General features: G+C 41.6%; 1 protein-coding gene across 5 annotated transcripts in view; it reads left to right on the forward strand.

Annotated features, from left to right (window-relative positions):
- Positions 1-13357, forward strand: part of CHDH (choline dehydrogenase) — a 91736-nt gene that overhangs the window by 50452 nt on the left and 27927 nt on the right. The gene's annotated exons all lie outside the window — the stretch shown is intronic.

Genomic DNA, 13357 nt, shown 5'->3' on the forward strand with positions numbered 1-13357 from the left:
ATTTGTTAATGTGGTGTATTACATTGATTGATTTGCAGATATTAAAGAATCCTTGCATTCCTGGGATAAAGCCCACTTGGTCATGGTGTATGATTTTTTTAATATGTTGTTGGATTCTGTTTGCTAGAATTTTGTTAAGGATTTTTGCATCTATGTTCATCAGTGATATTGGCCTGTAGTTTTCTTTTTTTGTGGCATCTTTGTCTGGTTTTGGAATTAGGGTGATGGTGGCCTCATAGAATGAGTTTGGAAGCTTACCTTCATCTGCAATTTTCTGGAAGAGTTTGAGTAAGATAGGTGTTAGCTCTTCTCTAAATTTTTGGTAGAATTCATCTGTGAAGCCATCTGGTCCTGGGCTTTTGTTTGCTGGAAGATTTTTGATTACAGTTTCGATTTCCTTGCTTGTGATGGGTCTGTTAAGATCTTCTATTTCTTCCTGGTTCAGTTTTGGAAAGTTATACTTTTCTAAGAATTTGCCCATTTCATCCAAGTTGTCCAGTTTATTGGCATAGAGCTGCTGGTAGTAGTCTCTTATGATCCTTTGTATTTCAGTGTTGTCTGTTGTGATCTCTCCATTGTCATTTCTAATTTTGTTAATTTGGTTCTTCTTTGTTTCTTAATGAGTCTTGCTAATGGTTTGTCAATTTTGTTTATTTTTTCAAAAAACCAGCTTTTAGCTTTGTTGATTTTTGCTATGGTCTCTTTAGTTTCTATTGCATTTATTTCTGCCCTGATTTTTAAGATTTCTTTCCTTCTGCTAACCCTGGGGTTCTTCATTTCTTCCTTCTCTAATTGCTTTAGGTGTAGAGTTAGGTTATTTATTTGGTTTTTTTCTTGTTTCTTGATGTAAGCCTGTAATGCTATGAACCTTCCCCTTAGCACTGCTTTTACAGTGTCCCATAGGTTTTGGGTTGTTGTGTTTTCATTTTCATTCATTTCTATACATATTTTGATTTCTTTTTTGATTTCTTCTATGATTTGTTGGTTATTCAGAAGCGTGTTATTTAGCCTCCATATGTTTGAATTTTTAACAATTTTTTTCCTGTAATTGAGATCTAATCTTACTGCACTGTGGTCAGAAATGATGACTGGAATGATTTCAATTTTTTTGAATTTTCCAAGACCAGATTTATGGCCCAGGATTTAACTGGCTTTTCCATACACTTTCTAATCCCTTCTAATACTCATTGGATCAGATCCTTCCTGGCTTCTATTTCCTCCCAAAAATTGGAAAGAAAAACTTCAACAGGGCTTCTGATTTGGAATTGCATCTCCACCCTTAGCAAAATGTTCAAGTTGGACCCTGGCAAGCTGGTCGCCATATCCCTGGGCTGTTGCCCAAATTCTGTTTTTCCTCAGGGTTACAGCAATAGAAGGACTGTTTGGACATTCTATATAAAATTTTGTTTATTTGTTTATTTTTGGTGATGCTTAGTCTTCGTTGCTGTGCTGGCATTTCTCTAGCTGTCGTGAGAGGGGCGTCTTTCTAGTTGTTGTGCATGGGCTTCTCATTGCGTGGCTTTTATTGTGGAGCACAGGCTCTAAGGTGCACAGGCTTCAGTAGTTGCAGCCTTTGGCTAGCTAGTTACGATGACTCCTACAGCAAGTAGACGGGCTATTTGGACATCTTTCCAAGGTAAATCCAAGGCCAGAGTTAGGTCTTGAAACCCTTCCACAAATTTACTAGGATCTTCAGAAACCTGACCTACTCTCTGTTGGCATTGCACTAAGTCCCATACAGAGAAGAACACGTACTCTGATTGTCTCCCCACCATTTGCCACTGAGTCCCAACTTCCTACCGCCCAGGATCCAGAAAAGCATGGATCCTGGTGACAGGAAGTTCCACTGCAAAGTGGAGGGACTGGTCCTGCAAAGTGGAGGGACCAGTCCTAGAGGGACTGGTCTCTCCTTTCTGAGGTAACGGAGGGTATAAAGGAACGTTGAGAAGGCAGAATGTGGGATTGGTCAGAGAAGTAGGTGAAAAAGTAGGTACCTCCAGAGAAGTATGTAGCTGTGGAGAAGCAGGGGAAACTTGGTTTTCCCCATGAGAATTGGGGAATATTAAAAGGGGATCATCTAATTAAAAAATAAATAAAGTGACCAAAAAAGTTGGGGTCATCTAAATGTCAGGAGTGTTTCTGATTCCCCTGGCTTTTGATGCAGGGAGCTGTTTAAAGCAGGGTTTTGTTAAAGGACCATGAAGACCTGGACATATGAAATCTGAGTGCATTTTCTGATATTGTAACAGTGAAGTTACAAGTTGCAAGATGGTATGGTAATATATTCATTTAATTTATTTATTTTAATTGGGTGATAATTGCTTTACCGTGTTGTGTTGGTTTCTGCCATACAGCAGTGTGAATCAGCCATAAATATACATATATCTACTCCCTTTTGAGCCTCCCCGCTACTCCATCCATCCCATGTCCTCACCTCTCTAGGTCTTCATAGACAACCAGGCTGAGCTCCCTGTATAATACAGCAACTTTCCATGAGCTCTCTTTTTTACACATGGTAGTGTATATATGTTAATTCTACTCTCCCAATTCCTCCCACCCTCTCTTCACCCACTGTGTCCCCAAGTCTGTTCTGTATGTCTTGTGTCTATTCCTACTCTGCAAATAGGTGCTTTAGTACTATTTTTCTAGATTTCATATATATGCATTCATATACATTAATGCATTAATATACAATATTTCTTTTTCTCTGACTTACTTTACACTCTGTAACAGGCTGTAGGTTCATCCACCTCAGTTCAACTGCTTCAAAATTGTTCTTTTTTATGTCTGAGTAATATGCCATTGTATATATGCACCACAACTTCTTTACACATTCATCTGTTGATGGACATCTAGGTTACTTCCCTATCATTGCTGTTGTACATAGTCCTGCAATGAACATGGGGTCTAGGTGTCTTTTTGAATTATGGTTTTCTTGGAGTGTATGCCGAGTAGGGCTTCCATGGTGGCTCAGTGGTAAAGAATCTGCCTGCAATTCAGGAGACCCAGGTTCAATCCCTGGCTCAGGAAGATCTGCTGGAGAAGGAAATGGCAACCCACTCCTATATTCTTGCCTGGAGAATTCCATGGACAGAGAAGCCTAGCGGGCTACAGTCCATGGGATTGCAAACAGTCAGACACGACTAAGTGACTAACACTTTCATGCCAAGTAGTGGGATTGCTGGGTCATAGGGTAGTTTTACTCCTAGTTTTTAAAGGAATCTCCATATGGTTCTCCATAGTGGCTATATCAATTTACATTGCCACTAGTGGGCTTCCCTGATAGCTCAGTTGGTAAAGAATCTGCCTGCAATGCAGGAGACCCCGGTTCGATTCCTGGGTCAGGAAGATCTTCTAGAGAAGGAATAGGCTACCCACTCCAGTATTCTTGGGCTTCCCTTGTGGCTCAGGTGGTGAAGAATCTGCCTGCAATGTGGGAGACCTGGGTTCCATCCCTGGGTTGGGAAGAACGCCTGGAGAAGGGAAAGGCTACCCACTCCACTATTCTGGCCTAGAGCATTCCATGGACTGTATTATTCATGGGGTCACAAAGAGTTGGACACGATTGAGCGACTTTCACTTCACAACTGTGCAACAGGGTTCACTTTTCTCCACATCCTCTCCAGCATTTATTGTTTATTGATTTTTTTTTTGATGATGGCCATTCTCACTGGTATGAGGTGATACCTCATTGTTGTTTTGATTTGCATTTCTCTAATAATGAGTGATGTTGAGCATCTTTTCATGTGTTTGTTGGCCATCTGTATGTCTTCTTTGGAGAAATGTCTGTTTAAATCTTCTGCCGATTTTCTGATTGGGTTGTTTTTCTGATATTGAACTGTATGAGCTGTTTAGTATATTTTAGAGATTGAACCTTTACCAGTTGCTATTGTTGCAATTATTTTCTCCCATTCTGAGGTTTGTTTTTTCATCTTCTTTATATTTCCCTTTACTGTGCAAAAGCTTTTAAGTTTAATTAAGTCCCATTTGTTTGTTTTTGTTTTTATATCCATTACTCTAGAAGGTGGGTCATAGAGGATCTTACTGCAGTTTCTGTTGCTGAATGTTCTGGCAGTGTTTTCTTCTAAGAGTTTTAGTTTCTGGCCTTGTATTTAGGTCTTTACTCCATTTTGAGTTAGTTTTTGTGTGTGGTTTAGGACGTGTTCTAATTTTCTTCTTTTATTCATAGTGGCCCAGTTTTCCCAGCACCATTGAATTTTACTCCAGCACCACTTAATGAAGTGGCTGGGTTTTTGTTTTGTCTTGTTTTTGTATGTTCTTTCCTCCTCTGTCAAAAGATAAGGTGCCCATAGTTGCATAGGTTTCTCTTGGGGCTTTCTACTTTGTTTCATTGATCTCCAATTCTGTTTCTGTGCCAGAACGATACTGTCTTGATTACCATAGCTTTGTAGTGTAGTCTCAAGTCAGGGAGCTTGGTTCCTCCAACTCAGTTTTTCTTTCTCAAAATTTCTTTGGCTGTTCGGGGTCTTTGTGTTTCCATTACTGTTGTTTGTGCTGTGATGTGCTGTGCTGTGCTTTGTCATTCAGTCATGTCTGATTCTTTGTACCCCATGGACTGTAGCCCACCAGGGTTCTCTGTCCATGAGGAGTCTAGGCAAGAATGCTGGAGTGGGTTTCCATGCCCTTCTCACTGTTGTTGTTTAGTTGCTACAAATTGTAAAATTATTTGTTCTAGCTCTATGAAAAATACCATTGGTAATTTGATATGGATTGCACTGAATCTGTAGATTGCTTTGGGTAGTATAGTCATTTTCATAATATTGATTCTTCCAATCCAAGAACACAGCGTATCTCTCCATCTCTTTGTGTCTTATTTGATTTCTTTTGTCAGTGTCTGTTAGTTTTCTGCATACAGGTATTTTGTCTCCTCTGGTAGCTTTATTCCTGGGTATTTTATTCTTTTTGTTGCATTGTTGTATGGGATTGTATCCTTACTTCAAGATAATAAAGGCCATATAAGACAGTCCCACAGGAAACATTCTCAATGGTAAATAATTGAAAGCATTTCTTCTAGGATCAGGAACAAGACAAGGGTGCCCGCTCTCATCAGTATTATTTAACATCATTTTGGAAGTCTTAGCCACAGCAATCAGAAAAAAAAAAAGGAATCCAGATTGGAAAAGAGGAAGTAAAAGTCATTGTTTGCAGACTACCTCATACTATACATAGAAAACACTAAAGATACCATGAGAAAATTACTAGAGCAAATCAATGAAATATTTAGTCACAGGGTACAAAATTAATGCACAGAAGTCCCTTGCATTCCTATTCACTAACAATAAAAGGTCATAAAGAGAAATTAAAGTATTATAATTTAGAGACCCATTTTCAGACCATTTTAATTCATTCCCCAACCTGTATAAATACCAAGTAGTGTTACAGTAAAGTTTAAGTTTTTCCCTTTACAGCACATTTGTTTTTTCTGAATTTCCAATTTTTAAGGATCCATTCCAGAGATTTTTTTTTTTTTTTTGGTTGAGGGGAGCTTAGTAGAGGACCCTTCCATGTTGAGTAACTTGCAACTGAGAGCCCTCCTCGAAGTGAAGTCCAGCACCCCAGGAAAATATACTAGGAGGATTTTGTCAGAAGAGATCAGAGTGTCCCCTGAATTCCTTTCTCACCTAATGGGATTCTGAGCATCCTCAACTCTCCCATGAATTAACCAGACATCTCTGGTCACCCCCATCCCTTGCAAGAGGGGTCCTCAATAGGGGCCATTTGAACCTGTGCATTGCTAGGGCTCTCCCTGAGTGGGGTCTGTTGTCTATAATGCCTATGTCCTATAACAGGTTTCCTGATGCTGAGTTGTATTCCTCGAGATTGAGCATCTATAAAGCCTAGGATGTGGGCTGCTTGGAAGTGGCCAGCCCAAAAGGTAGTCTGTCACTGTGTAAGGGCTGCCGAGGCCTGGAGTGAAGGGTCTCCTAGAGGAGAAAAAAGGATCTTCTGGAGGAATGGAGTTGGCACAGTAGAAAATGCCCTGGGGCTCAGGGTCTGAGGGTCGAGAGGTGGGAGTTTTTCCACAGTGGGTATTTTGGACACAGAGTAATGTGACAGAGTAGACAGCACAAGAACCCAAACCCTTTTCTCTGTATGTTTGGCGGTTGTGATAGAATTGGGGAAAGCCTGATGATTCCATCTAACACAATCAACAATGAGTTTGGACAGTGTTTCCCATATAATTTATGATACCAACCCTATTAGTTCAGGATCTCTCTTTGGGATGCTCCAGGGGCTCTTTGAAGCTCCTGTTAGTTAGTTAGCTGGAGATGAAAAGAACTTTAATTAGAATTTGATATTTGGAAAATCTGTCAAAAATTTCAAAGAGTTTTTAACACCCCATCAGATAAAATAATAGATCACTGTGAAAAAATTATTCCTTGAGCTAAGATGAAGAAAAAGATTTCAAAAGTAAATACAGTTGATTTAAAGGCACAGACACTCACACAATCTGTTGTCAAGAGCAGCATTCCAGGAAAAGTTTCATTACTTTTGAGAGCAAGACCAAATCCTGTCCTGAATCAGCCTATCTTAATAAAAGCCATTTACCTAATTAAGTTTAATCCCCCCTTAGAAAATACTGACCACATACAAAAGTCTTTACTCGGTGTTCCATTTCTGCCACTTTTTGTAGCCGTTCTTTGTCCCTTACTCTTTTCATTGAGAAATAATCAGCTTCAGGACAAAATCACTCTTTTTCTGTTAACAAAATATATTTCCATTCCTTGTACCTTCTTTCCTAAAATACATATCCTATTTTCTTTAAACAGCCATGAACTCTTTTGTATTAGCGTTCTATAGATTGGTAGAGAACTTCTCATTGAGGCACCAAACAACTTTCGTTTCTCTCTCACAAAAGACAAAGTAGGTAAATTTAGACTTGTTCAGCAATTAATGTTTCCAATATTTTATCTTATTTGAAATCACCTGGATATTCATTGAGCTCCTATCATCTAACTTAGTCTATTTTTAAAGTTCTTATCCCAGTTACCTTTTTTAAAAATTTAACCATGTCAGATGACTTTCCCTGTTGACAAATTTCATAACAAAAACAATATGCACTTACTGACTTTCAGTAATCCTAGGTATAAGGAAAATATTATACTTAACGTTGAATCTAAAGATGCTTGTGCTCAGTCACTGAGTTGTGTATGTCTGACTCTTCGTGACGCCATGGACTGTAGCTCACCAGGCTCTTATGTCCATTGAATTTCCCTGGCAAGAATACTGGAGTTGGTTATCATTTCCTTTGCTAGGGGATCTTCCTGACCCAGGGATCGAACCCACATCTCCTGCATTGGTGGGCAGATTCTTTATCACTGAGCCACCTGGGAAGCCCCTGAATCTAAAGATAGATTTCTATTCATTAAATCTTTATTCATTTTATTTTATTCATTATTTTATTTATTATTTATTTAATAATTATTTATTATTTAATTTATTATTAATTATTTATTTTATTCATTAAAGCTTTAGCCAGACAGGCCAATTTTTATAGAACAAGAGATCTCATAATTTGCCTCCTTATATTAAAATGACCCTTTTTTCTTAGTCTGGGGGACTCAGATGAATCAGGAAGTTCCTAAGAACATGGGCAGAATAGTTACATATTAAAGGCAGAGGAAAGAAAGTTATGACCAACCTAGATAGCATATTAAAAAGCAGAGACATTACTTTGCCAACAAAGGGCAGTCTGGTCAAGGCTATGGTTTTTCCAGTGGTCATGTATGGATGTGAGAATTGGACTGTGAAGAAAGCTGAGCACCAAAAAATTGATGCTTTTGAACTGTGGTTTTGGAGAAGACTCTTGAGAGTCCCTTGGACTGCAAGGACATCCAACCAGTCCATCCTAAAGGAGGTCAGTCCTGGGTGTTCATTGGAAGGACTGATGCTGAAGCTGAAACTCCAGTACTTTGGCCACCTCATGCGAAGAATTGACTCACTGGAAAAGACCCTGATGCTGGGAGGGATTGGGGGCAGGAGGAGAAGGGGACGACAGAGGAAGGGGTGGTTGGATGGCATCACTGACTCAATGGGCATGAGTTTGAGTAAACTCCGGGAGTTTGTGATGGACAGGGAGGCCTGGCGTGCTGCGATTCATGGGATTGCAAAGAGTCGGACACGACTGAGTAACTGAACTGACTGAACTGAACTGAAAGGCAGAGGAGGGAAAAATGCAAGCTCTTTTCTAAAGTCCCACCAAGTACCCCAAGGCTTGAGTCTCAGGCAATGGGGGCTGTGTTTGTATTTCAAAATTTAAATGCTCCACCGTGCCCATGATTTTTGCAGATTCTTTCAAGAGCAAAATTGGACAGGCAAAAGTACATAAAACAAAGACACCAATGACAAAAACTTAAGGATACAAAGAAATTTTCAAGATAAAGGGGATGGGAGTACAGCTGCATGTATCAAGGGAGAGGTACAGAGAGGCAGAGCAGGAAAGACTGAAAAAGAGAAAGACAGAAGAGCAAAGTAAAGCTGAGCATGCTGGGACGAGAGGGCTTTCAGCCACTGCACTATGCGAGGTTTAAACCTGGTTCACTATCATAAATCTCCCTTCAGGGAGCCTGCTGCACCAGGGTCTGCAGGGCATGAGGCAAGCCTCTCCCACCCGTGCGTGTCTTGTGCAGAGGTGAGCTGTGTGCGCCAGAGGGAGCAGGTCACAGAAGCTGAGAGCAGGGATGCTGTAGGTGCCCGACATACGCTGCCTGGGAAGGCAAGAGGAGAGGCCAGAGAGAGGGGAAGTAGAGAGATTTCAGGAGCCGGGAGAAGGACAAGGGGGAGGGGAAAGTGTTCCTTAAATGAGGTCCTGAGACCCCCAGGGGCCAGGAAGGCTGACTTCTTAATGCTGAAACAAGAGGTTCATGTGGCCACTTGTCACCCACAAGAAAGCTGCATTCAGTGGTCCTGGAGGCGCCCAAATCCTCTCTCCAGAAGGGAACAGCTGCCCCACGTTGGGCGGTCATTGGGATTCCCGTGCAGGCTGCAGGCCTGAGTAGGGGCAAGCTTCTTGCTTATACAGGGTGAGAGTGGGGATGTATTCAGGGGTTGGGCTGGAGGAGTGGCTTAGGTGGTTTTCCCCGCCTGCAATGCAGGAGACCTGTGTTTGATCCATGGGTTGCGAAGATCCCCTGGAGAAGGGAATGGCTACCTACTCCAGTATTCTTGCCTGGAGAATCCCATGGACAGAGGAGCCTGGCAGGCTAGAGTCCATAGGGTCGCACAGAGTTGGACAGAAGTGACTTAGCACTGGTGGCGATGAGTGCAGGCGGCATGCTCAGGACCCTGCTTTTGCTCCCAATACCCTTTCATGTTTTGGCTCCTGGCTCTTCAGGAATGGCAGGTGGGTGTGGGTGGGTGTGTATCTTTCGATCCAGAATTTTCCCCAGTGTGCATGCATGCCATTATTTTTAGTCCCATGTAGTGTCTTTGTGTTTTGTAGCTTGAGGAGAGGTGTGTCCAGGCACACCCTTTGCAGCATTGCAACAAAGAGTCCCATGGTCTTTCCATGCCTGCCTCATAATGTCCTGAAAGCATCAGTTGAGTCTAACTGTTCTGTCATTTAGAATCTGTTGCCTTATTGATTTTTGTGTTTAACAGATCTGTCCATTGATGACAGTAGGGTGTTAAAATTTCCTACTATTATTCTATTCCATCAATTTCTCCCTTTATATCTGTTGGTATTTGTTTTATGTATTTGGTGCTCCTGTATTAGGTGCATATATGTTGAGGAGTGTGAAATCCTCTTTTTTTTTCTTTTTAAAAAATTTATTTATTTTAAATTGAAGGATAATTGCTTTACAATATTTGTTGGTTTCTGCCATACATCAGCATGAATCAGCCATAAGTATATGTATGTCTCCTCCCTCTTAAACCTCCCACCCCATCCAACCCCTCTAGGTTGTCACAGAGCCCCTGTTTGAGTTCTCTGGGTCATACGGCAAATTCCCACTGCTATCTGTTTTACATGCAGTAATGTATATGTTTCCATGCTGGTCTTTCCATTCGTCCTACCCTCTCCACGCCCTCCCACCTGCCCCGTCTCCCTGTCCACAAGTCTCTTCTCTATGTCTGAGTCTCCATTTGTTGGTGGTGTCCAGTTGCTCAGTCATGTCTGACTCTTTGCGACCCCATGGACTATAGCACACCAGGCTTCCCTGTCCTTCACCATCTCCCAGAGGTTGCTCAAAGTCATGTCCATTGAGTCGGTGATGCCATCCAACCATCTCATCCTCTGTCATCCCCTTCTCCTCTTGCCCTCAATCTTTCCCAGCATCAGGGTCTTTTCCAATGAGTCAGCTCTTCAAATCAAGTGGCCAAATTATTGGAGCTCCAGTATCAGTCCCTCCAATGAATATTCAGGTTTGATTTCTTTTAGGATTGACTGGTTTGATCTCCTTGCTGTCCAAGGGACTCTCAGGAGTCTTCTCTAGCACCACAGTCCAAAAGCATCAATTCTTCCATGCTCAGCCTTCTTTTTTTTTTGGCAAATAATGAATTTTATTTTATTTTTATTTGTTGAAAGCTAATTACTTTGCAATATTGTAGTGGTTTTTGCCATACATTGACATGAATCAACTATGGATTTACATATGTTCCCCATCCTGAACCCCCCTCCCACCTCCCTCCCCATCCCATCCCTCTGGGTCATCCCATTGCACCAGCCCCGAGCACTTGTCTCATGCATCCAACCTGGACTGGCGATCTGTTTTACACTTGATAATATACATGTTTTGATGCTGTTCTCTCAGATCATCCCACCCTCGCCTTCTCCCATAGAGTCCAAAATCTGTTCTGTACATCTGTGTCTCTTTTTCTGTCTTGCATATAGGGTTATCCTTACCATCTTTGTAGATTCCATATATATGTGATAGTATACTGTATTGGTGTTTTTCTTTCTGGCTTACTTCACTCTGTATAATGGGCTCCAGTTTTATCCACCTCATTAGAACTGATTCAAATGTATTCTTTTTAAGGGCTGAGTAATATTCCATTGTGTATATGTACCATAGCTTCCTTATCCATTCGTCTGCTGATGGGCATCTAGGTTGCTTCCATGTCCTGGCTATTATAAACAGTGCTGTGATGAACACTGGGGTACATGAGACAGTCTTTAAAAAAAGAAAGAATCTGCATCTTTTTACTCTCCTCCTCCACATTTTTTTTATTTTGATGTCTTTTTTACATCTTTATGTTTATCCTTTTGCTGTTCTTTTATCATCACTTTCACAGTTTTCTTTTTTTTTAATCTGTATACTGACTAATTTAAGTGATTTACTTTTCAATTGTGAGTTCCAGTTTCTTCCTGCTTTTTTCTTCTATTCAGAGAAGACTTTTCACTACTTCTTTTCAGATAGGTTTAGTATTGCTGTATTCTTTTACTTTTTGCTTGTCTGAGAAATGGTTTCTTTCTCCTCCTATTCTAAATGATAGTCTTTCTGGGTGGAGTATTCTAGGTTGCAGATGTTTTCCTTTCAAGACTTTGAATATATTTTGCCACTCCCTTCTGGCCTGCAGTGTTTCTGTAGAGAAATCAGCTGATAACCTTATAGGGATTTCCCTGGAGCTTGTGGAAGTGGTGCCCTGCCCCCTGAGAGCGGGCACGTAGAGAAAGAAACTCCTTTGGCAGTCCCACCCCTCTCCTCGTGGCGTTGTTGCTGTTCATTTGCTCAGTCGTGTCCAATTCTTTGTGACCCCATGGACTGCAGCACCCCAGGTTTCCTTGTCCTTCACCATCTCCCGGAGCTTGTTTGAACTCTTGTCCATTGTGTCTGTGATGCCATCCAATCATCTCATCCTCTGGCGTCCCCTTTTCCTCCTGCCTTCAATCTTTCCCAGCATCAGGATCTTTTCTAATGAAAAGACCACCTTCACATCAGGTGGCCAGAGTATTGGAGCTTCAGCTTTAGCATCAGTCTTTCCAATGAATGTTCAGGATTGATTTCCTTTAAGATTGATAGGTTTAATCTCCTTGCAGTCCAAGGGACTCTTAAGAATCTTCTCCAACACCACAATTCAAAAGCATCAATCCTTTGGTGTTCAGCCTTCTTTATGGTCCAACTCTAACATCCATACATGACTACTGGAAAAACCATAGCTTTGACTAGACGGACTTGTGTTGGCAAAGTAATGCCTCTGCTTTTTAATATGCTGTCTAGATTTGTCATTGCTTTTCTTCCAAGGGGCAAGCGTCTTTTAATTTCATGCCTGCAGTCACCATCTGCAGTGATTTTGGAGCCCAAGAATATAAAGTCTGTCACTGTTCCCATTGATTGCCCATCTATTTGCCATGAAGTGATGAGACCAGATGCCATGATCTTTTTTTTGAATGTTGAGTTTTTAAGCCAGCTTTTTCATTCTCCTCTTTCACCTTCATCAAGAGGCACTTTAGTTCTTTGCTTTCTGCCATAAGGGTGGTGTCATCTGCATATCTGAGGTTATTGGTATTTCTCCTGTCAATCTTGATTCCAGTTTGAGCTTTATCCAGGTCAACATTTCTCATGATGTACTCTGCATATAAAGTTAAATAAGCAGGGTGACAATATACAGTCTCAATGTACTTCTTTTCCAATTTTGAACCAGTCCACTGTTACATGTCCAGTTCTGTTGCTTCTTGACCTGCATACAGGTTTCTCCAGGAGGCAGGTCAGGTGGTCTGGTATTCCATCTCTAAGAATTTTCCAGTTTGTTGTGATCCACACAGTATAAGGCTTTGGTATAGTCAATGAAGAAGAGATGTTTTTCTGAAATTCTCTTGCTTTTTCTATGATCCAATGGATGTTGACAATTTGATCTCTAGTTCCTCTGCCTTTTCTAAATCCAGTTTGTACATCTGGAAGTTCTCAGTTAACGTACTGTTAAAACCTAGCTTGAAGGAGCTTGACCATTACCTAGCTGGCATGTGAAATGAGTGCAGTTTTGTGGTACCTTGTATGCCCCCCAACAATGGTCCCTTGACTCTCTGGAAGGTAGAGGCTTCTTCCCTACCCCCTCAGGCTGTCACCACACAGCCAACCCCAGTCCTTGCTCCAGGTCTGGTCTCTGAAGCTGGAGCCACAGCACCCAGCCCCCACCCACGCCAGAGGATGAATGTCTCAGGCTGGGGAGTGCTGGGTGGTGGCACCCACTGTCTCTGCAGGTCTTTCTCTGCTCCGTTCTGTGCAAGCTGGCTACCATGCTCTCCTCTGAGGCCCCGAGGCTCCCCATCTGTCTAGGCAGATCACTCCACCAGTGAGGCAGAAACATCTTGTTTCACAGCTCCCTCCTGGGGGCCCAGCTTTTGTCCCGATTCCTTTCTTTTTCTGTTTTTCTCCTTTGATCCTACTCAGTTACATGA

The sequence above is a fragment of the Dama dama genome, chromosome 24, assembly GCF_033118175.1.
Source record: "Dama dama isolate Ldn47 chromosome 24, ASM3311817v1, whole genome shotgun sequence".
NCBI lineage: Eukaryota > Metazoa > Chordata > Mammalia > Artiodactyla > Cervidae > Dama > Dama dama.